Source organism: Cyprinus carpio, chromosome B13, assembly GCF_018340385.1.
Source record: "Cyprinus carpio isolate SPL01 chromosome B13, ASM1834038v1, whole genome shotgun sequence".
NCBI classification, from domain to species: domain Eukaryota; kingdom Metazoa; phylum Chordata; class Actinopteri; order Cypriniformes; family Cyprinidae; genus Cyprinus; species Cyprinus carpio.
Window position 1 is genome coordinate 27,922,903 of NC_056609.1, and position 26,503 is coordinate 27,949,405.

General features: G+C 36.1%; 1 pseudogene; it reads right to left on the reverse strand.

The window, feature by feature from the left end:
- The window catches only part of LOC109073392, a 50,311-nt pseudogene that overhangs the window by 17,613 nt on the left and 6,195 nt on the right, over nucleotides 1-26,503 (reverse strand).

The window sequence follows — 26,503 nt, forward strand, 5'->3', positions numbered from 1 at the left end:
AATGTGGTACTTAAGTAAAAAGATGCGTAGTTAATAGATTACACAAACATTAGGTTATCTGCCCATCGCCCATTATTGATCAACTAACATGATCTATAAAGATGCAAAATGCATTTACTTACACATACTTGAGAATCGAGATATTTCATGATATAGGTAACATGTTATTTCAAATAAAAAGGAAAAAAATAAATAAAAAAACATAAGTCTACATATTAGTTATACAGCGCTATTGTGGCTGCAGTGTTTCACATGACAAGAATAATGAGCTCCCCACCCCTTCACTCGTGCCCCCTTTAAAATAATGAGTACCCTGTTGCACAGGTATTTTTTTTTGGTTGCTAAGGTGTTCTAGGTAGTTTCTAGAGTATTATAAATGGTTGAAAAGTATTCTGGGTGGTTGCTTACTGGCCCAAGTCAAAAGAGTCTACCCAAAAGACTTGGGTCTGTTAGCAAAAACCCAGAACCCCAAATTATTGTGGTGATGACTTTTGCATGGAAAGCACCACTTTTTTTTTGTAAAATGTAAAAGTGTAGCTTGCTTTATCATGCTGGCAGTTTTGCAGCCTGCTTTTTCCAAACACGTGGTCAAGAGTGGAATCCTCTGAAATCTCCCTGCGACTCAGAGAAGCTCAGTTTATTGTTTTTTGAGTGGGCACGAGGCTGCTGTTGTTGTTTCTGAGAACTTTCCATTTGAACCGGCTGATGTGTCAAAAGACAAAAAGAGTGTCGTGCAGCGGCAGACAGAGCAGAGAGACAGCACTTCACACGTACCTTGGTGAGCAAGGCACGGTCCTCTTTGATATGGCATTCTCGTACGGCGAGAGCAAACTGCTCCCAGGTCACTGCAGAAACATAATAAGAGCAATTAATGGCATAATGGTGAAATTAGGAGGTGCTGCATTAAACATTTTGCATCAAAAACAGTAAAATATTGGGTTTTTTTATGATTATTTTTCACCTTATCCCCGACCCTTTAAATAAAATGGGACACTTTGTCTTTAAGAAACAGTTCTTCCACATTTGAAATGAAAAGCAGTGCTTTGATGTACCAAAGTCTGCTGCACCCCGGGCAGATGTTTTCTATCTAGGCAATATTTATATCAGCTTGAAAGAGGAAAGACCAAAAACAATATAAAACAGAAATGCATTTATCATTTAAATCAGCATATTTAGGATTCAGCTAGTGAATTAGCATTCTAGAGTAAGAAAACTACCAAAAATGTGATGAATATCCTTTAACTGAAAATATGTTCTTCTAATGTTCCAATTAAGTGACAAAAATATTCTTTCGGAATATTCCAGTTTTTAAAATGATTTAAAAGTTTCAGTATTCCATTTTATCATTTTACTTTTGAATGTTATATTCTGAAACTAGTAACATTAAAAAAAAACACAAAGTTAGACAAACGTCCAACTGAAGTTTTACGATAAAATATAAATCACTTTCTTTGTGCTAACATTTTGAGAATATTATTAAAGAACAGATTATTTTTAACAAATGTTCTATTAATGTTACCAGAAGAGCATTTGTTCATAACTTTGAAAGAATCTTGCCAGTTTTGAGAACGTTTTTACTCTCAAGAACGCATTATTGAGAGTAAAAAAAGATGTATGAAAATGTAATTGCTCATGATTATGAGCATTTTAAAATGGCTTTGTTTGCTATAAAACCTTTTATATGAAAATCACATATTATGACAGATTTTATAACCATGCTTTGAATGAATAACGGTGCTTGAATTTACAGCCTTGGCTCTTTGCATCTCTTTACAGTGCCTGTGACTCTCTCTGTATGACTGATTTGTGAGGCACTGAACAATGTAATAAATATTCTGTGATCTGTGACCGCTACTATGTGTTACAATCATGCGTGTTAAGTCAGTATTAATATCATAAATGAAAGCCCAAAATGGAACACTCGTGCAAGGTGTGAATAAAAGCCCTCATCTCAATGTTATCAGCAGCATCTCAGAGAAAATTAGCGCATGATCTTGGGGTGTGTGTGTAAGTGTGTGGGAGGAGGGTGAGAGAATGGAAATTTGCTATCAGGGGAGGAAAATATTTCTTGACACACAAACCCATGCACATACGCGCACACACACACACACACACACAGAGCATGTGGAAATACTCTAGAACATCAGAGGCTGAGAATGCACAGCACTTTGTGTTGCTTACTGAGTGAATCAGAAAGTCATAGGGTAGTTGAACAGTGTCTAATGATCAAAGACGTGTGGTGAGTTTATAGTCTACACAGGCACATGAATCACCTACTCTAGACCTCACACAAATGCACATGCACTATTAATACACTGTGCTTGTTCACACATTTAAGTGTAAAATAATTCAGCATAAAGGGATCAGTGGTAACAATATCCTCAATACAAGAAAAGTCTTTAAATTAGTCTTTTGACTTATTTTCCTGAACAAATATTTCAAAACCCCAAAATTTTACTTCAAAAACACAGCTTAAGATATTAAGACTCTATGATTAATCAGATTAAAAATGTGGCTTTGTTTATATATATATATATGTGTGTGTGTATGTATGTGTGTGTGTATATATATATGTATGTAATAATAATTGCATAATTATACTTCAGTAATTGATTTTATATTTATTAATCATTTATTTATTTTAAATATATTGTAATTATTTAATAGATGAATATAGTAAAATCACTAAACTGTAATTGTTGTTCAAATTGGCAACTTAAATGTAACTTTTAGTATTTTTTTTTTTTACTATCCGAATTGGAAATTCAGACAAAAATATTCATTAAGAATAGCCACTCTGTCAACCATGAATATAATTACAATTTTAGTTTGAGGTTTTATTTGTCTGCAGTTGGTAAGATCATCTGGAAACTCCTGAGAACTAACTTCCCATTTCCAATGACCAGCTAGTCTTTTTGTGAAATACTTTTCTTGAAAAGTGTCTCACTTTTTTTGTGCTTTGTTATTTTAAGTAATTCAGTGACTTTCAGGGGTTTCTTTTTAAGAGTGGTTTCAGTGTCCAAACACATTTTGGGGTCAGTGTGCATGCGGCATCCCAGCATCCTACAGGGTGATCTTTTGGACCCCTATGTTATAATGTTAAAGTCTTCTGTGAGAATGTGGATGTAAAAAAAGCATCTGCAGACATTCATGCAACACATGGACTATAAATAATGTACATAAACTTCCCTTTTCTCTCACCTCTGTGTATGTGTAAGTGTAAGTGGTCACATGATGTAAACAGGCGTTCCAGGCCATGAAAAACTCATCTTTGTTTTTCTCTACCTGTTCAAAGGAATAAATAGCATTGAAAACAATTTGTTAAAATTTACAGTCTCGGGAAAATGGAGCAAAATTATTGATGAATCATGTTCCATCCCTGGCAGAGTGAAAAAAAAAACATTTTTTTTTCTGTGTACAACATATCTGGACACTGATATTTCCCTAATAAAGAGAAAAGCTTTATTTTCTTTGGAACTTTGGAAACTAGCGCTCACTTTAAATATGAAAGGGTCAAGCAACAGATAAATAAGCTACTTATCGCCGGCAGCCATATCACCCTCGAGCCCAAGACTGGCTGCCCACTGAAGCAAAGCAGGGTTGAGCCTGGTCAGTACCTGGATGGGAGACCTCCTGGGAAAACTAGGTCGCTGCTGGAAGAGGTGCTAGTGAGGCCAGCAGGGGGTGCTCACCCTGTGGTCTGATTGGGTCCTAACACCCCAGTATAGTGACGGGGACACTATACTGTCAACAAGCACCGTCCTTTGGATGAGACGTTAAACCGAGGTCGTGACTCTCTGTGGTCATTAAAAATCCCAGGATGTCTTTCCAAAAGAGTAGAGGTGTGACCTCGGCATCCTGGACAAATTTGCCCATTGGCCTCTGACCATCATGGCCTCCTAACAATCCCCATATCTACTGATTGGCTTCATCACTCTGTCTCCTCTGCACCAGTAAGCTGGTGTGTGGTGGGCGTTCTGGTGCACTATGGCTGCCATCACATCATCCAGGCAAATGCTGCACACTGGTGGTGGATGAGGAGATACCCCCTGACAATGTAGAGCGCTTTGAGTGCCTAGAAAAGCACTATATAAATGTAAGGAATTATCAGTATGGCTGCCATCACATCATTATGTTAATTTTTCTGGCCCCCCCTTCGTTACTTTCCACCTCTGGGAATTATTAATTATTATTATTATTACTTTTGCTTTCCATTTTAAAGATGTTTCCTTTGAGTTGTTTGACTACACAACAGAGAATATATAAAAATATAACAATTCATCTGTGTTTTCTGCTAGCTAAATTTCACATACATAAACAAAAATCTGTCTCTAAACCTTTTTTTTTCTTTATTCAAAGTTAATCCATATGGAAACTATAGCTCTGTTCATCCTAAAACAGTGAAAACTGCATCTCTATATTCATCCTACTGTATGTGTCCTCTTAAAGGGATACTTCACCCCAAGATGAAAATTTTGTCATTAATCACTTACCCCCATGTCATTCCAAACCTGTAAAAGCAAAACATGGTCAGTTTTTGGGTATAATATGTCAAAGTATACTCACTTACATAAATGAACTGTAGTGTCCTGTACCCACTAAAAAATATCAAAAATTATAGCTGGTGTCTGAATAATTTTTGGTTTGACTGTGGATTAATACTTGTTAAATCTACAAAGTAATTCAGTCAAGAGCAGTGAGTGATTTTCTGTCTTTCATTTTCTTGGATTAACATTACGGACAGCAGATAGTAAATTAGGCGCGGTCACTTTAAGAGACAACGCATCCATTATAACAATACACATGTGATTTCTTTATCTACAATTTACTTTCGCGTAAGACATAACCGACGGGATACTCTCCAAGACGGGTATTTTGACATAATTTTGTGTGTAAATTTCGGTGTTCAAGTGCTTTGAGACGCATCTCCTCTGCATGCGACCCTGTGCTGAATTGGGCTCTTTCACATCTTTTTCTGTTGCATGTTTAAACTGCGATTTGTATTTGTTCGTTTAGGTTCAGGAGGACGTGAAGGAGAGCTTGGTTAGGTGTTGCTGTCCGTGAGATGTGGCTCTCTGCGTGCGCACCAAACACGGCCTGCAAGTACTCAGTTGAGTTTTTCTGCATCTTGTTTGAATGCTTTAAACTCTTTTGAATGTTTAAATTGGCAAGGCTTAAAAACATGTGCAAATGATAAGCTTTTGAGACGATGTGCAGCAGTGGCCCGTCAACTGTCCTGAGCATCTTTTTAGGCTGGCCTCAGCAAATTGGCTGGGCTTATTTAATTGTCAAAATGTTTAGCTTTAGTAGCGACTGCACTGAGTATGGTCACAAGTTCCATCATTACCAATAGAGTTCAGTGGGACAACCATAGTTAGCTAACGATGCTTTTGGGAAATGCACCCCAGATCAAGACTTGGGCCCTGTCCCAAATAGCACCTCACGGTCTTCCTCTAAGTCAGCACTTTCATGCCGTTTTGACTGTCAGGTTGAAGTCTGCGTTCCTCAGGGTAAGAACTTTCATGCCGTTTTGACTGTCAGGTTGAAGTCTGCTGTGAAGCTAACCTTCTGGATGTAAAAATGATGAATGGCATGCGCAAAGGATCATGGGAGCCCGAAGTGTCCATCAGCTATTCTGAAGGGCTCTTTGAAGTGGCCAGTTTTGAGCACTTCGGTTTGGAACGACCCTTCAATATGGCAGCCAAGATTGAAGTGCCCTTCAGAGGGCAATATATCCCATTTGGAACACACTGGAAGTGTTCCATTTGGGACAGGGCCTTGGGAGAAAGAACACGAATCATTCAGTTTGCGAAATGATTCGCAAACCCGCTCCAAAGTTCCAATCTGAATCAAAAGATTCAAAAACCTGCTTTAAAGTTCTGATCTAAATCAAATGATTCGTGATATGTGCCCCAAAGTCCTGATCTGAATTAAATGGTTCACTATAAGCAAAGTTCTGATCTAAATAAAATGATTTGCGATCCATTTGGAGCGCTTCGAAACAGTGAATCATTTGTGATGCAATGGTTTAACTGATTCAGAGTTTTGAAAAGGTCCATTTCACCCATCACTAGACGTGTTTTAAAACCATTACAAGCAATGTCAAAATTAGAAAACAAAATGCTCTTTTGATCTGGGTTTTGCTAGTGGACCGCTGGAACTGAATGATCAAAGTCACCATTTTGAATCAATCGGAGCGGTTCCAGCGTAAATGACTCACTCAATTGAATCGTTCTGTTCCTTCACTTTGCACATCTTCAGCCAAGTTTACATGACACTCAGTGCTACTGCTTAGCTCACTAAGTTTATGACATTAACTGAAGGAGAAAAAAATATGATGTTTACAAATAAAATATAAAAATTACCTTTCAACACAACTATGATTCAACACAATCTACGAACATATTCAGGTATCCGGTTTACTGGTAACTATTTAAAAAAAAAAAACTCCATTAATTTGACTAGCTGCACCTTAAAATACAGGTTAGATGGAAACAATGTGAATTGTGATTGAGTTTGTAGCTTAATTCACATTACTTTAAATTGTTTGATGACAGTTCTGGTGACAGTTTAATAGGAAATTAATTGAAAGCATCCAGTCATCTCATACCATTGAAGTGAATGTTCATTTATTTATAAGTATATACTGTAATAAATATTTGAGAAACTATTGCTGTATCTGATAGTAATCGTCTATATTGAGTGATTTTCAATGTAAAAAGAGCAAATGGGAGAAGCAGATGAACACAAAACAGCATAACAGCATGAAAGATTATAAACTTTATCATTCAACTAAACTGTGCTCGTATGTTTTAAACACTTTGGCTACCTGATATGTTCTTACTCTGCTCATGTATTAAATGCACATTCTTGAAAGCGTGCAGTTTTCTAGCGTATTTACTTTAACTTCTCAGGTAATATCAGTGGTATGTCCTATTTCAGATGTGGCCAAAATTACAACAGTAGTGGTTACATACACCTATATTTAATTGTTTGATCAAAATTATTGCTAGAAATTTATTAGTCATTGGATATTGGAAGGGACATGTCATAGCGCCCCTACTAAATTCAACGCACTTGGATCTTGGCAAATGTGTGCATAGTTTGAGACATTGCTGAGATCTCATGTTTAAAAAGTTATATAAATGTATTGTTGAAATGTTTATGGAATGTTATTATTAACTTTATTAATATTTGATATATGTTGAGAGAAACATTCTTGGAACATTCTTATGTTGTTTTACTTGAACATTCTCATAATGCTGAGAAAACGTTATTGGAACAGCATTCTCAGAATGTCCTTATGATGTCATTTCTACTTGAATGTTCTATGAAAAGTATTTTGTAACCTTTAAATAACATTACAATCACAAGGAAACTGAAATTTAATGTTCTTAGAAATAAAAAAATAAAAAAAATGTTTTACTGCCAATAAAGTTTCAATTAAAGCATTTCACAGCTATTCATACTTGCCATAGATCTCTCCCTCGCTCTGCCTTAAAATAAGCAGCAGTAAAATACAGAGGGGAAACTCTTTTTGTTTCCAGTGATTTAGTGAGAGCAACTGACCTTACTGTAAAGTCGACTTGTCAGGCTGTGCTGTAATTCCCTTTCCCTGTAGCTCACCGCTTTCAGCAGGAACATTAGGTCTCCTACTTTGTCCATGCTGAAGCCAAGAAAGCTAGATAAACAAGGAAACAGCCAACAGAAATATAGATTAACTCGGTCAAACAAAGAGATACTGTATAAAATAACTGAACCACTATCAGAATCTAGACAAATGAAAGCTGATTTTTTTTTTTTCAGTCTACAGTCTGACGGACGACTCAAGATCTTAGCTTTGGTTAATATGTTCTGAATAGCAGGCCTGAAAAACAATTACACCTATCAAATTTTCCTCTTAGGCAGAATTGCTAAATTGGTGACCAAATTGTTAATATAAACACAAGTGAGGGTAGACTGGTTTTTCAGGGCTCAAGAGTTTGTGTGCAGCTTTTATGGACTGTGGAGTTTTAGGGGCTGTTTACACGACAACATTTTCAGCCAAAGACAGGAAACTTTTTATGCGTTTTGCCTGTTTGTTTACACGACAACGACGTTTTGGGGTTTGAAAACGCATATTTTTGAAAATTGTTTACAAAGTGCAAGGGTTTGAAAACGCATATTTTTGAAAACGCCAACGTTATTATTTCCGTGTAAACATACAATACGCAAATCTTTGAAAACAGTGACGTCATGTGCGTGCGTAGTACGTGTTAGTTATGTAGACATGTGCAGTACGTTTCGTTTTAAAGGCAAGTGCGAACAAACATACACAACAATGGCGGAGTACATGGTACTGTTGTTGCTGCTCACGAGTTACACTAAAGTGTGGATTTACTTCATCAATATTACAAACAACAGCAGAGACGCATCATATACATCATATGATCATCACTTCCCTACAGGTACTGTTTACTAACAAGGTGACAGCGCCAACTACTGGCCCGACATACATAAAACAGCGTTTTTGTTTTGTTTTTTTTGGTGTGTGTGTGTGTGAGTGGTTTTTTTTGATGTTGTTTTTGTGTGTGAGTGTTTTCTTTTTAAAAAGCAAGGGAAAAAACTGTTCAGTTTTTGACTACATCGTGTAAACATAGCCTTAGAGCCTGGAGAATAGAAGCTGGTCTTGCGCAGTGAAGCCTATACTGACTAACGCACCTCCATGACCCAAAACTACCTGGAGAATAGCTATCTATACTCCCTCCCTACTATACTATACTCTTCCCTCCCTCACTCACTCACTCACTCCTGGTTCTAAGGCTGACACTGAGCTGGTCCAGTTTCTAATTAGACCCATCAAGTTGTTCCCTATCAGTTTGGGGTATTGGGTCGGAAGCTATAGAAGAAGTAGCTGTGCTTAAAGAGAGACACTTTCTTGACTATGTTTCTTAACACACTTAAGTACCCTTTTGAAAAGTGCACTTTGTAATATAATTAAAAAAACCTTCTAAATCATTACATTTTAATAATCTTTTGTTGTGCTTTCAAGAAGTATATTATTTCCATAAGTGCTAAAGTGTACTACTTTTTCAATAGGTGATTTATTGTTTATTAATTTTTAGTAAGTGTATTTTTTAATTATTTTTGTACAATTTAGAGAATTTTTTTCATCCTTAATGGGTTAGAGTAGAGACTATTATTGACTGTAGAAGAAACTTTGCCTTAAGGGACTTTGTTCGAGGACACAAAGCAGAGTCTTATCTCCGGTCTGCATTAGCAGCTTGTATAGGCCACTCCACCCTGTCCTTAGTGTAAAGGTGTGATCCTAATGGTCAGAACTTCCCTTTAGTCATTAGTGTTCCTCAAGGGATCACACAATCAACGCAATATCACACCATAAACAACACAAACTAAACGCATGACTAAAGGTTTTTTTTTTTTTAACCAACCGCTCCCAGAATCTCAGACTAGTACACTTCTTCAATTCTTACCCTGAATACTGGTGTTCCACAGGGATATGTGTTGAGCAAATGGTTCAAAATTCAGCCGCAAGACTACTGACGGGTACTCGCAAGTATGATCACATTACTCCAGTTTTGAGATCATTGCATTGGTTACCAGTATCTTATAGAATTAATTTTAAGATTTTAATCTTTGTTTTTAAATCCCTGCATGGTATAGCCCCTCCATACATTGCTGATCTTATTCATGTTTAAGAGCCAAAGAGATCATTATGATCTAATGGACAAAATCCTACATGTTCCTAGATCAAAATCAAAGTTCAGGGGTGACCGTGCATTTTCGGTAGCTGCCCCAAGGCTTTGGAACAGTTTCTCCTGAATGAATTCAAGAAGCAGTTAAAAACATATATTTTTTTTCATTAGCCTTTGATCAGGAATGAGTGCTGAGGTATTGTCACTGTAGTTACCCTTTGGTCTGTCTTGTATGTTGTGTACTGTCGATTTTATTATTTGCTTTTATATTCTTTTAGTTGAACTTACTGTACAGCACTTTGGTCAGCTTCGTTGTTTTATTAGGTGCTTTATAAAAAAAGTTGGAGTCGGAGTATGCACAAGTACAAAATCAGCCTGGTGCTCCAACAATAATCTCATCCTTTACACCAAGACCACAAAAAAGATAGTGATGAATTTAAGGACCTGTTCTTAAAAATGGAGTGGCTGTGGAATTTTTTTTGTTTTACATTACAGAGGATTTTTCTTGGACTACATACACCTCCACTGTCATTTGAAAAGCACATCAACGTGCTTATTTTCTGAGGAGATAAAAGAAACTATGATTGCCTCAGAAACTTCTTGTGAACTTTTATTGATGTGCAATGAGTGCACGAACATATTGCATCACATCCTGGTAAATATTTGTTAGAGCTGTACAACTATTGAACACTTCCTGATTCAAGTTATCTGCAGGGTTTTAAAAATCTAATTCAAGGCTTTTTAAAACCTGCACATATAAATATAATACTGTATGAGCGGGGTCATGTAATGTAACATTTAAACCATAAAATGGCTCTAAAAACATAATTTACAGTTTAGAAACAGGTTTTCACAAAAACATTATAAACTTCACATTTCAGCCTTTAAACCATTTTTTTTTTAAGAAAAAGGATCAAATGTATCAATTATTGTATTAGTTTAACACATAAATGCATCTTACTGTCATGATTGTTTAGATTTTTAGAAGACACATTAGTTTCTTATCGATTCACCAGTTCATGTTTACAACAGCGTGTTTCCTGCTTAAAATTATGTTGATTATAACATTGGTCTGAACTAGGGGTGAAACGTTTCAACTTCCTCACGGTTCGGTTTGTATCACGGTTTTAGAGTCTCGGTTTCGGTATGGCTGGGTATGTGCTATATTTAGGCAAAAACTATACTGTCAAATAAAAAAAGAAAATAAGAATAATCTAACTATAAGCAACATCACAAATAATTACAATAGAGTAAAGATACAAATAAAAAATAAACACTGATTTTCAGGGTTTTTTTTAGGTAGGTCTAACATTAGTTTTTAGGTACAGAAATTGAATAAAGTAATGAAATGTAAATCAGAATTGCATATTTGACTATATAAATTAAAGTTACAAAAGCTATTCAATCTAGAGCAGCGAGTGATTTCTTTGTTGTTGCAGTTTGATTAATATTAAGAGAGTGCTGTCACTTTAAGAGAATGCACTGATCCAGTGCACTGATACAGTACGATTAACTGGCTATGTATGTCTGCTATAGGATACTTACCATACTTACCACTTGACATAATTTCTGTGTGAATTTGTCCATTTAAACGCAATACTTCAGAGAGAGCTTAACATATTTGCGCGTTCTGAGGCTCGGGTTTGCGCGCTTCGGATAAGAGCACACACAAATCTTCTTACTGCGCGCACGTGTGAGTTTGTGTCCTCTGGATCATAAATGTTTCAACTGGCAAAGATTAAATGAGTTTAGCTTAAACACGGATAGCAACGTGTGCTGTTTAGGTCTCACCTGTGCACGTGCGCTATCAGCACCCGGGTGATGACGGAATAAATGACTGCTCATATTCCGGCATACGGCATTCGCATTGAACGAGAGTGAATGGTTTGTCCACTGTTTTTGTTGTCGTTTTTTTAAATCACTGTTGTTGTAATTTATTGGGAAGCCAGAATGCGCATCCATCAACAGAAACATATATTAGCCCAACCCTGTTTTGTTTCACGTGTTATTTATAGCAAACCATATTACAGATGCATTGTCAAATTCAAGATTTTTTTTCCGCGAACCATTCCACCCCTAGTCTGAACTAAAACAGCAGACAGGCAGATTGAAAATGCAAATTTATTCTCTGCCAACAGGTGGCGCTTTTGGAGCAGCAGAAATATAGCTGATAACAGTTGTACACAAAGCGGGCTGAGCTCATAAATGCTACTGTATCAGGCATTACAGGGAAGGAGAAATTAAAATGCCATTTATATTTTTCTGAAGACAGTCAGTTCCCTTCAGTGAGGTATTGCTGTTAAGAGGTATTTAAACACCCACGTCATTCAATGAAAACGTAGCCTTTTGATGTTTAATCAACACATTAAGCCATTTCATGATTCCGTCTCTAAATTTAAACTCTCTTAACATTATAATTAAGACTTTTGCTGTACCATTAAATTTTATTTTATTAACTTTAATTTAATTTACATCTAAATTTAAGACTTTCTAAGGACCCTCGGAAACCCTGTGATTGGTTAGCATTTATGAATTATTTGTAATTGCACTGCACACGTTAAACAGTCTGTTGCTGTTGCTTTTTAACTACTGTTTTATGTCTTTTTAAACTTTTAATCTACATTGACATTTTTATATTGATATTTGTTGTTTTATGTTAATGTTCAAGAATGTGGGATACCAACAAAAGTTTTGCTCAGTCGTACAATGACAACAAAATTGGTTTACTCTTTACAAACAGTAAATGACTCATTGTGTCATAATCAATGTGTATGTTTCTGCCCTACAAATGCCAAAACCTAAAATAACCTCCTGTTCTGCATACTGTAAAACAATCTTCTCAAACTAACCAAATTGGACACACTCTTTCAGGGAGGGCACAGCAAAACATAACAGTGTGCTGGTCATGTGTATGAAATTTAGAGCTAAATGCTAATTTCCCTCATGACAGGTGACGCTCAAATCTCTTAATAACTTCATTAGACTGATGTCCTACAAAAAAGTCCCCGCAATCTGAGAATGAGAAAGAGAAATAAAGTGGCTGGCAGAGCCTCTCACGGTTCTTGTGACTTGAGTTTAATCTTTGGTCCCACAATCCCAGCACCCTCTATTTTCGCATGACCCAATATGACCTTCAGCGCTGGTTACTCATTGGCCGAAAGCACTTAATCAAATAAGAGCCCTCACAAATATAGCCAAAAACTTGTTGAAGTTTGCTTTGAAACAGCAAAACTGCAGCCTTACAATATTAAAGTAATATTCAAAGGAAAAATTTACGATATATTAAAGTAATAGTTAAAGGTAGAAGGCTACATTTTAAAGAGAATTTTGTTGAGAAGTTTATTTGATTTGTGACATAAAAATAGATTGATGTACTATGAAATACTACTGAAGCGTTCAGAACTCCAGACATGCAGGCCAGAAGGAGTTTATCCAAAATGAAAATCTGCTGAAAATGTACCCTCAGGTCATCTAAGATGTAGAGGAGTTTGTTTCTTCATCAGATATGGAGAAATTTAGCATTACATCACTTGCTCAGCAATGGATCCTCTGCAGTGAATGGGTGCCGTCAGAATGAGAGTCCAAACAGCTGATAAAAACATCACAATAATCCACACCACTCCAGTCAACCAATTAATGTCATAATGCTACAAAATATTGCTATATTAAATAAATGTTGTACTTTTGATCTTTCTATTCATCAAGTAATACAGAAAAAATGTATCATGGTTTCCTTAAAAATATGGAGGAGCACAACTGTTTTCAAAATTGATAATACACTGAACAAAATTATAAACGCAACACTTTTGTTTTTGCCCCCATTTTTCATGAGCTGAACACAAAGATCTAAGACTTTTTCTATGTACACAAAAGGCCTTTTTCTCTAAAATATTGTTCACAAATCTGTCTAAATCTGTGTGAGTGAGCACTTCTCCTTTGCCGAGATAATCCATCCACCTCACAGGTGTGGCATATCAAGATGCTGATTAGACAGCATGATTATTGCACAGGTGTGCCTTAGGCTGGCCACAATAGAAGGTCACTCTAAAATGTGCAGTTTTACTGTATTGGGGGGTTCAGGGAGGGGGTCCGAAAACTAGTCAGTATCTGGTGTGACCACCATTTGCCTCACGCAGTGCAACACATCTCCATCGCATAGAGTTGATCAGGTTGTTGATTGTGGCCTGTGGAATGTCGGTCCACTCCTCTTCAATGGCTGAGCGAAGTTGCTGGATATTGGCAGGAACTGGAAGACGCTGTCTTATACGCCGACCCAGAGCATCCCAAACATGCTCAATGGGTGACATGTCCAGTGGGTATGCTGGCCATGCAAGAACTGGGATGTTTTCAGCTTCCAGGAATTGTGTACAGATCCTTGCAACACGGGGCCGTGCATTATCATGCTGCAGCATGAGGTGATGGTCGAGGATGAATGGCACAACAATGGGCCTCAGGATCTTGTCACGGTATCTCTGTGCATTCAAAATGTCATCAGTAAAATGCACTTGTGTTAATTGTCCATAACATATGCCTGCCCATACCATAACCCCACTGCCACCATGGGCCACTCGATCCACAACGTTGACATCAGCAAACCTCTCACCCCCACGACGCCATACACGCTGTCTGCTATCTGCCCTGTACAATGAAATCCGGGATTCATCCGTGAAGAGAACATATGCCAGACGCCATCGAATTGCGAGCATTTGCCCACTCAAGTCGGTTACGACGACGAACTGCAGTCAGGTCGAGACCCCAATGAGGACATCGAGCATGCAGATGATCCTCCCTGAGACGGTTTCTGACAGTTTGTGCAGAAATTCTTTGGTTATGCACACCGATTGTTGCAGCAGCTGTCCGGGTGGCTGGTCTCAGACGATGTTGGAGGTGAAGATGCTGGATGTGGAGGTCCTGGGCTGGTGTGGTTACACGTGGTCTGCGGTTGTGAGGCCGGTTTGATGTACTGCCAAATTCTCTGAAACACCTTTGGCGATTGCTTATGATAGAGAAATGAACATTCAATTCACGGGGAAACAGCTCTGGTGGACATTCCTGCAGTCAGCATGCCAATTGCACGCTCCCTCAAAACGTGTGACATCTGTGGCATTGTGCTGTGTGATAAAACTGCACATTTTAGAGTGGCCTTTTATTGTGGCCAGCCTAACTCTATGTGAAGGAGATGGGTTGCACTGCGTGAGGCAAATGGTGGTCACACCAGATACTGACTAGGTTTCCACCCAAATCCCCCCCCACGGACCACCAATACAGTAAAACTGCACATTTTAGAGTGGCCTTTTATTGTGGCCAGCCTAAGGCACACCTGTGCAATAATCATGCTGTCTAATCAGCATCTTGATATGCCACACCTGTGAGGTGGATGGATTATCTCGGCAAAGGAGAAAGTGCTCACTAACACAGATTTTAACAGATTTGTGAAACAATATTTGAGAGAAAAAAGCCTTTTGTGTACATAGAAAAAGTCTTAGATCTTTGCGTTCAGCTCATGAAAAATGGGGGCAAAAACAAAAGTGTTGCGTTTATAATTTTGTTCAGTGTATAATAATAAATGTTTTCTAAGCAGCAAATCAGCATATTCAAAATGATTTCTGAAAGATTATGACACTAAAGACTGGAGTAATGATGCTGAAAATTCAGCAAAAACAAAAGTTTTTGCATTACAGGAATAAATTACATTTTACAAAATATTCAAATGGAATAGTGTCATTTTTGCAACCGTATTTCACAATTGTACTGTATTTTTTTGATAAAAAAAATTTTAGTCTTGGTAAGCATAAGAGTCATCTTTCAAAAATAAAAAATCTTAATCGGCCCCAATCTTTTGAACAGTAGTGTATATGCACACAAATATAAACTAAAGCAAAGCAAAAACTCAATTACTTGGCTGAAGAGTTAGAAAAAAAAGAGTTCAAATTCATTAAATGTAACGATACAGAATTCAGACCGATATTTTCTAACTGTTATACTTCATATTCAAAATTCCAAATATACTGTAAACTACACGGACAAATGTACACATTTAAGACATTGTAATTAAAACAAAAGTTCCCAATCACAATTGTGAATATTTTCCTACTCAATGGTTTCTCTAGTGTTAAAATGACAGCACCATCAGCCTGTCTCTACAGATTCAATTGCATGACTTTATTTTGGTACTGAAGGGGATAATCTAATTTCAGCAGAAAATACGGGTCTTTAGCCTTCAGCAAGCTGTGAATGCAGACGTTGTGTTTGAGTCGTTATGTGTGCATGTATGTCATCATCCTATGTGTCGAATCGATGTGTTGCTAATCAGAACCAGCATAAAATGAATCACAAAGCTGACCTAATTACCTCAGCAGTTATCTAATAACCAGCCCAATGCTAAGGACACATTATTGTGATCAAATTGCGTGCGATCGCATCAAAATGACCCCCTTTATTCTAATGCCTTCATAATCCACTTAATTCAATTTAGTTTGTGAGACACAGTTTATATTTTTTAAATAATTGCCACTTGTCTAGTTTCCCCTCCAAGCAGTCATCGTGTAGATATCTCTGTGTTTTCTGTTTACACTGTCTTGTTTGTCTGGGCATTTAAATGTGATATTGGACTATATTAAGGCAACAGCTCTAAAAGAAGTAGGAAAACAAATAACAACCTTAAGGAAAAAGAGGGTAGTAAACATGACCCTTGTGACCAAGCATTTTTTTTTCCTTTTCAGTATTTGTTGTTGATTTTGAGTTTGAGTGTTTTTTTTGTGTTGTGTTATATAGAGTTTCTTATTAATTATTTGATGGCCAGTTTGAGTGCATTTGTTGTGTGGTGTCAAATGTGACAAAGAAGTTGGAGTCTCACTTCAGAGATGGAATGTGGTTTTCCATCATAAAGCCCTGAAGGAATATCAACCACAGTGTCTATCAAAAAAAAGTGGCTACAGGAAATAAAAGAAAACAAAATATACATTTGACATGCAGTATATGGACACAGTTTACCCTAAAATGAAAATTTGGTGAAAATGCACACACCCTCAGGCCATCCAAGATTTTGAGTTTGTTTCATCATCAGATTTGGATATATTTAGCATTACATCACTTGCACAACAGTGGATCCTCTGCAGTGAATGGGTGCCGTCAGAATGAGAGTCCAAACAGCTGATACAAACATCACAATAATCCACAAGTAATCCACACCACTCCAGTCCATCAGTTAACATGGAAATAAACCCACCATTTAAGGCGGTTTTGACTTTAAACTGTCATTTTTGACCAAAATATGAGTCCATAATTCATAATAACGCCTCCTCCAGTGAAAAAGTACATCTTCTGTTGTCCTCAAAATCCACCAAAATATTTGTTTAGAATGGTTTTGGACTGTTTTGTATGTAAATGGTGCTTGATTTGTGTATGTTTTTCAACTGATTCAGAGTAGTTTAATTTTTTGTTGGAGAAAGCAATATTATGGATAGAGAACTCTATGATGAACCATCAAACTCATCCACATCCTGGCTGGCCTGAGGGCGAGTACATTTTCAGCACAATTTCAAGTTTGGGTGAACTACTCCTTTAAAAAAGATCACCCACTTCAAGTCTGACCACTTTAAATGTGCTGAAATAGAAATGAATTGTTTTACTGTGACCAATTAATTAATTTAGCCAATATGTGCCCACTTAAATACATTTTCTGAGTTTGTTTTGAAGCTGTTTCATTGATGAAGTAGAGCAAAAACAGACATTATTGCGTCGAAAATGAAATGTAATATTAAAATATGTGATTATTGCGTCGCAACCAATGGATCCTCTGCTTGTCAAAACAGCTTCCACAAGTTAAACTACTTTCAGTTAACATGGAAATAAACCCACCATAAATTGCTGTATAAAATCACAGTTTAAATGGAAATTAATTTGCCATATATTTTCTCATGTGATGTTATTTGAATATTTATTAATATTATGTGAATATATAATTTTTTATAATAGGATTTTTCCGTATGGTTTTTTTTTGTGGTGTTTTTTTTGGTTGTGCAAAATTCGCCGCAGTGATGATAGAATGTTGTAAATGATTAGCAGGATGCTGATTTATGGTTGAGTGGTTTCTAGCACATTAATATGTGCTTGCTTACAGGTCCAAGTCAATAATCACTTGCAAGGTAAAAATATAATAGGTTTAGAGTTTGAATTACAGTAATAAGGATGCTTGCCTTAGTAAACACAACTAATAATGATGCAAACATTCGTCTGCTAATGCATTAGAGCCTTGTTTATTAAAAAGCCATCTTAAAGTTAACACAAGTGCTGTTTTTTTTTTCCGCGTGTTTTTTGTTGCGTGAGATCAAAAATATTTATTGTCAGACGTGTGAAAATAAAATCGTGCACTATGAATTATACATCAGCCCTGTGGTTTCACACATTTTAAACATATACGTGCTTTTCACACCACAAGCATTGTGAGCCAACAAAAAACACAGGCTATTAATAAGATTACACCACTGATATATACATTCATCTTTTTAAGAAAGCAAAAACCTTTATGAAATCTGTTTTAAATGAATGAGAACTGGTCATCAAGTGGTTGATCACTTTTTGTCTTCACTGGATCATTTTAAATTGCCCTGTAATGGTCCTAGATATTCCACGCAGGCTTTAAATTAATATGAAAAATGCATGTATAATAAGAAAAATAAAAGAATAAGCAAAATCCAATTTCAAATTGTATTAGGATATAATATGTAAAGCATGTCAAAGTCTACCACTTACATATGCCACAAAAACGCCAATGCAAGTTATTCTTTGACAGTTCAGGATGTTGGTATTTGACACCGTTACGTGTCTGTATATATGCGTGTGTGTTAGGTGCAAAGACACACACGTACTCACCATGCCGCCAGTACACTCTCGGCAGTCTTGCAGACACGCAATGTTCTCCCACGTGCTGCAGGCTTTGAGTCCTGCGACGAGAGCTTGAAGAGCGCGATTGCTCTGAAGGTCCTGACTCCCTGACACAAAGCATGATCCATCAAACCTGCAGCGTATCTGAGAGCAAATACAGGAACATACGGACAATGCACATTTAATACAAACACATCTAAGCCTAACATAGTATATTATTGCTTTGAATAAGTATATATGATCCCGGTGGTGCTAGAGACACGCTGCAGTATTTGAGCTACGGAATAAATGAATAAATAAATGTCAAATATTAAATGTTAAAAATAAAAGAAAAAATCTTTTTATTTATTTTAAATATAAATTTTTTTTGTTTTTTTTTTTTTTTTTTTATAAAAGGGAGTGTTTATTTGTGAGTAAGTAAATATATCTCTCTCTCTGAGTTTTTCTGTAGAAATGTTTGACCATTAAACTGACTTTCTAAACGATCTCTTTTATTTCCAATAAAGCGCAGACGTGTTAGATAAATAATGATGAAACCTGCAGTGGTTTCTCAGAAGGAGGCATCTGAGCTCCTCTTTTCCTTTGATTCTCCTCCTGTGGTATTTCTCAGAATGTGCCAGTGACCTGAATTGCACAAACACAGAGACCTCCAGTGGAGGCCAGTAAAACTGCTCTTTGTGCTGCCACTTTTATGTCATTAAAGGACGCATATGATGGAAAAGAGGATTTTCTTGATAGTTTTGATATAGTTTGATGTTCTGTGTAGACACCAAAACCATTTATAGAAAAATAAGCAAATAGTTTCTCGTCTAAGTCTTACTACTTTTAAGATTTTGTGTGTGCTATTTTAATAGGCTTATTTCACCATTAAAAAGTATGTTTGTCATTTAAAATACAACGGACCCTTTTCACATTTCTGGGATTCTCAGAAAAGCAAGTCGCCATAGTTGATGAACTTCTATAGTAGTGACAGCAGAGTAGACAGCAAATAAAATTTCATATTCCCATTTGCTCCAAAAGCAAAAGAAAAAGTCCATGATAGAGCTTCCATGACAAAATAGGGGAAAAATCTAGAGAGACTGGTACAGAAATCACTGTTTTGTAAATTGTTTTGCAGTTTACTGCCAAGGTAATATAACACAAAAGTATATCATTATAAATGTAAATACATTTCATAAAATATTTTTAAAAATATGAAAAACTTTTGCATGGTGAGGACTGGAATTGCGTCATCATTGTGTGTGAAAATTGTATTTTTGCAACACAAAGTTTACAGAAAATAGCAGAACAATGTAAATTTACTTTAGTTTTAGTCAAAAGTGTCTTTTTTTATTTCAAATTTTATTTTAACTTTGCAGTATTCCTGTCGAAACACTACAGCATGATGCTAACATCACCAAGGTCACAGGTTCGATTCCCAGGGAATGCATGGACTGGATGCTTGAATGCAATGTATGTCCCTTTGAAAAAAGCATCTGCCAAATGCATGAATGTAAACTTTATTTTGTTTCGCTACTCATCAAAAGTGACTGTAAAATAAGCAGTTTAAGTAAACATTATGCCAACATTTTGGCTTTTTAAATTGCAATTAAATACCTTGTGTCTTTTATCATATGCAATGTGCTTTGAACAAAATCATCTGCTAAATTAAGGCAAGACACCCCAGGAATATTAATAGTTATCACCATACATCTAATAACTAATAAACCTTACCATACTTCTCCAGTTGATTGATTACATTAAGAACTGCAAATAAAGAATTACAAGTTTTCTGAGATATTTAAATGTGCAAATGAATGCAAATAAAGAATTACAAGTTTTCTGAGATGCATACAATTCACAGAACTAAGAAATATAAATACTGGATATAACAACAGATTCAAAATGGTTTGTTTCTTTTTTTTGACTCGTTGGCATTTACTGGATAAAACAGATTCAAAATGGTTGTTTTTTTGAGTTTTTCATTTTTTATTAATAGATTTTTAATTTTGGATTTTTGATTTTTTAGATTCAAAATGGTTGTTTGATTAAAAAATAAAAATAAATAATAATAATTACCACTAAACAGAATAAATAAGTACTTTTTTTTTTTTTAAGTACTGCTGAACAGCGAAAGAAAAAAAAAAAACAACTTGCGAAATGGCCATTACTGTATGTAAGTACTGCTGAATTGGAAAGAAAAAAAGATTGTATTTTGTTTGTTTTCTTTCCATTTTTGTTGATTGAAATATTAAGACAACCCAAATAGCCCAAAATCTCAAAACTGACCAGTGCATGAAAAACAATGTTTTTGCCTGTAATGTCTTGTCTGTACATATAAAAAGATCACACTCAAAGGGATGTGGCCGTGGACAGGATGTGTGTACCTGGTGGTGAAGGTGAGAGCGAGGGCAGCAGCCAGGTCTCAGATACTGTGTTTGGTGCTCGATGATCTTCACCTCATCCTGGTCCTTCGGGCCAAACTGTCTGCGACTGTGAAAGAGACGATAAGAACATGTGCGTTTCATTCAGATGTTTAATGTATTCGAAATGTCACTGCACACTCAGAAACCTCTGTCACTGTCACATAATCACATGCAAACCAAAGCAGACACACAAAGGGGGTCACAGCAAAGGGTCAGACGTCCCACAACACACCTGGATGTCGACGTACAGAGAAATAAACCGGTAACCTTCCAGGTAACCCACTTTTCTAACCGCAGTGCATGCATTAGTGTGCGGAGGAAGGCATGCTGTGGTGGACGCCTGGTCTTGTGTCTGTATGTGTTTGTGTCTTTCTGCTGTACTGAAGTCGAGCTCTGTACACCTGTGACTCTTGAACTACCACAAACTGTATCTCTACATCTAACATCTGCAGGTGGCTTCCCCACAGAGCAGACGAGATGGGAGTGTGTGAGTGTGTGCGCGTATGTGTGGTTTTAAAGGTGAGAAGCCCACACAGAAATCCTATTGTAACATGCCTCATCTAAACTTGAGTGTCTTCTCTTGAACAGGCCGCTTCAAATTAAACAGATGCTTTATGTGCTAGTCAAATGCCATGTAGAAGCACATTCGCTTACTGATGTTATTGTAGAAGCACCCTATTTATAGACGTATGGTATTTGTTGAGTAAAGTCACATTTATTTATATAGCAGATTCACAGTAAGAAACAAGAAAAGAACTGTTAATGTAGCAAATTTCTTTAATTCAGCTATGAAGAAACTTTAAAAAGGACAATCATGTTACTATTCAGCTTAATTTAGTTCAGTGTTGATTCAATTTAGTTCATCATATTATTAATTACTGGACAATAAGCAGCTATACAGCTCAATGTTGATTCAGTTCAGTTCAATAAGTGTCAATGTTGCAGAGTTTGTCACCTATTAATATTTATTCTGCAACCGAATACCAAAGCTACATGAAATAAAGAAAAAAATAAGTTTTTAAGTTGTAAAAAATATACATAAATTAAATGGACTAAAAAGTAAACTTTTTGTTTAATTAATACTCTATTTAGTGGTGTGTGTATATGACTATATATATATATATATATATAAAATGAAAAATAAAAATGACCAAATTAAAGCTATATATAATAATTAAAAAAAAAAAAACTAATAAAAATGACAAAAGCACATGACAAAATTTATAATATCTCAAATAAATGTCAAAATATTAATAAATATTACAACAATAGTATAGAAACAACACTTCTGTTAGTTAACATGAACAAACAGATGATAGTATTGGGTGACGTAATTCTGTTAGTTAACATGAACAAACAGATGCACAGCTTCGGTGACGTCAGTAGGGTTGTTATGGAGATCAAGTGAGTTAAATGACTGTTTTATCTGAGAGTACATTTGGCATATGTAATGTCATCTTTCTCAATTAATTGGATTTTTTTTTGTGTGTGTAATTTTGTCTTTTTTAATTTATTTTTTTTTAATTAATTTTTTTAGATGTTTTCCTTTTTTACGTAGGTAAACGAAATATTCTGAACTACAATATCCTATAGTGGTTTCAAATGATGCAAGCGCACACCTACATTTCCTGAAGACTGATGAGTGATGTCTGTCATCTGAACAACTGTCCTTCATAACACTAAACAGATGGCAGCGCTGTCTCTCGTGATTTAGTTTGAAAAGTGAAATGCACTGTTAATGTCAACATAATATGGCATTCACAACCCATTAAATCATCATTGACTGTTGGTAAGTTGTTTTGGAATTTTGTGAGTTAGTGTATTTTCTAATTTTATAGTTGGGTAGATTAGTTATATAACTACAACTAAACTATTATTAATCATTATTAATCATTTTTTATTATTCATTATTAATCATAATATAGCTGACAAGCGACGGGATGGAGGGCTCAAGCCATCAGTGATTTACATGTCGTGCACAATATTAGGGCATGTTGATATTCTGATTTTTTTTTCCACGCACATTTTTACCATGCCAATGACATCAATTCTTAATAACTACCATACTTCTGTATATTTAATCATTTGAGCGATATATAATTGTCATGAAGCCTGGAAGAGAAAAGGAGAAAAAACTCCCTTTATTCCGGTTGTTGCAGAATTAGTAGGTTTTTTTACAATGAAATGAGCCAAAAAAAGAGTTTTAACCGGAGACTGACAAATCAAAAATTATTAAATCCCCAGAGAATTATTCAAAACTATTGCAAGAGTATTAGAAATTGCAAAATTTCGACATGATATTGACAAAAAAAATGCTTGACTGGGGACAGTGGAGTTGAAAAAAAAAAAAAAAAAAAAGGGGAAGAAAAGACACCAAGTTAACTGCCAAAAGAATAAGAATTAACACTTTCAGAACAGAAGATGGAATAAAATTGCGCTCCCCAAACCACTGCCCAGCTTCTGGAACAGGGGTCAGGAACCTTTTTTGAACCAAACAGAAAATTTTTATTTTTGGTTAAGAGCATTTTTTCAAAAGGGCATATATATATGTGCTTGGAAAATATCATAGGAATATCAAGTGGCATTCTAATAATGATGCACGCCGTGCAACGAATTTTAACTGATTTTATTATCTATAAGCATTGGAAAATATTTTTCGACGGCATTACAGCTTGGTCTTCATCTGTGAGCTTATCGTTTTAACGGTACATCATGAGTTGTGGTTAAATTCAGATAAATTTCATGTCACAGGATGTCATAGGTCAGGAATTTAATGAGTTTGAAATTTTTATTATTATTATTATTATTATAAAACTATGCAATTATTATATATATAATATATATATATATATTATCAGATATATATATATACTTGCATAGGTTTATAATAATAATACTAAGAATAATAATAATTTAAAAAACTCATTTAATACTGACCTCTGACAGTAGTGAAATGTGTATATATATATATATCTATATATATATATATTTTTTTTTTTTTTTTCTTTGAAAACACAACACACAACAAATAGCCTATATAGGGGTGTATTGATTCATCGATAGGATCGAGTGCAGCGATAGCACCTAAAAAAACCCACTATAAAAACCTTTTGTAACATCCCCCCCAAAAACGATTAATCTATATTTAGTTTTAAACAGTGATGTCTATGCTGTTATTTCGTTTGATATATTAGGGATGTATTGATTCATCGTATGGTCGAGTCACGTAGCAACACGTACAATATAGCATCGTCTAATAATAGGCAGCTTATTGGGCCGTTAACATTTCACCATAAGTCCGTCAAAACGGCTGCATTCTCCGTTCAAACTCACCGATTTAGGACTCGGTAAAGGCACACAAGGTGCGCAGGTATACGCGCTCGGGATTGTTCGGGAACAGTCTGAGCGCTGTGTGTTCACAGCACAATCTGAAGCGCGTGCATGCACACAGACAGCCCGCACACGAGGCGCAGACTAAACTGAGCTATCTTCCCCTTTTTGGTGGCTGGATAAATAAACCCATAATACATCTAAATGCGCGTTTTTTGGGGAATCTCCTAGTAAAAACACAGCGGTAGGAATAGGTCTTAACGTTGAAAACAGTTCAGAAAATAACAGGCAGTGTATATTAAACCCGTGTTGGTTCTTAAAGTGAAAGCATAATAATATGACTAATGCTGTCAAAGAAAAACATACAAGTGTTCATGCTTCTGGAACTAAATAACCTTTGAAACATCAAAAACGATTAAACACAACACTCAGCGCACACCCCTTTTCACCAGGGCAATGGGGAGAGTTCATCAGGAGTGAACTCAGCCCCCTCCTTTGTCTCACACAGAGAGACTGGCCTCAGAGGGGTGAGATCAGAGACTTGACAGTTGTTTTAATTTTCTTGTAGCCCTAGGAGCATTGAAAAGTCGTGAAAACTATGCCCTATTTGCTTCGAATGACTTATCCTCTGATATATAAAAATTTTAAGTGTTTGGAAGCTGCACACTTAGAAAATATAAGACAATTTAGTTTACTTTTTTACTGTTATGTCAATAAATCACTACAGGCAAAAACGTTCAAGCTATCCAAAATCCCGTCGCAATTTAGTGCCTCAATGATTTGGGCATATGATACAAAGTTTGGTACTGTGTGTTACTGTACGTCTCTATCTGACAGTAATGCAATTAAAAATTCACAGCTATAATTTTGTCCAAAAATCCAATCCCGATTCAAACAACATAACGACTTCCTGTTCATGTATAGCTGATGACTGTGAATTAAAATGTTGTCCGTCTTGATCAGAACAATCCATTACTGGAGTTTGGTGTCTGTAGCTAAAACTAACCCCTCACTTTGGAAAAGTTGGCGCTATAGAGTGCGCCTCCACGCCCTTTCATGAGCTGGTTGCATTGTCTAGCTACATTAATTACTGATATGTGTTCTAAGTTTTAGGTAATTCTGAGCATGTTATCTAGCTCAAAAATCAGCCAGAAACAGAATATTCAAGTTGACACGTTGCCATGCACAACACTATATTAGAACTAATCAATATCCCCACAAGAGATTTACATCCGGCGTGGTTTTTGTCATTATTCTCGTTATGATGAAGTTTGAAGCAAATCGAGTAAAAATAAGATGCTGAATTCAAAGAGCATTTTGAAAGGACACATTCCTGCTGCCAGTTGGTGGCGCTGTAACTTTGACTCCTAATAGTCACATAGATGCGATCGGCATCATACATCGAAACAAACGGATGAAGTTTGATCAAACTCAGGTCGTGTATGTTGATGTTATTTATACATGCTTGCCTGTTTCTCGTTTCTCGCCATAATTTAAACGCCTCGCCAAGGACAAACCGTTCGATGATATCAAAAATATCTCGCAATTTAGCATCCCCAATGGTCTTGAGATCATGTTCACGAGTTTTTGTGGCAAACGGGTGGGAGTTTCCTCAGAGGATATATCAAATTCCCAGAGCATGTGTTTTTCATAAAACCCTAAATAGCCAACTTCTGTTTGGGCGGAGCTTATGACATGCAGTGCGAAAGTTGTTTGGTTTGATGAGATCTACATGTGTATCCCGAGTTTCATATGTATACGTGCAAGTATGCATGATCTATGGCCCTCAATATTCCAGGGGGCGCTGTAGAGCCCCTGTGCCACGCCCGTGTATCAGTCTCTGCCCGGCCCTAATGGCCGCAGATTCCAAGGTGTGTGCCAATTTTCAAGAGTTTTGAGCATGTTAAGGGCCCCAAAAGCCCCCGAAACCTTGGAAAAAAATTAGAAGAATAAAGAAAAAAAAAAATAAAAATAAAAATAATCCTAAGGAAAACAATAGGGCTCTTCGCCCTCCAGGCTTGAGCCCTAAATATAAATATTAGATAAAAAAAATGAAATGGAAAAAGTACAACACAGACTGAAACTAAAGCTACAACTGAAAAAATAATAAAATAAAATAAAAAACCTAAAATGACAAAACCTAAAACTGAAATATAAATATAAATAAATCACAGCTTTATAAAAAAT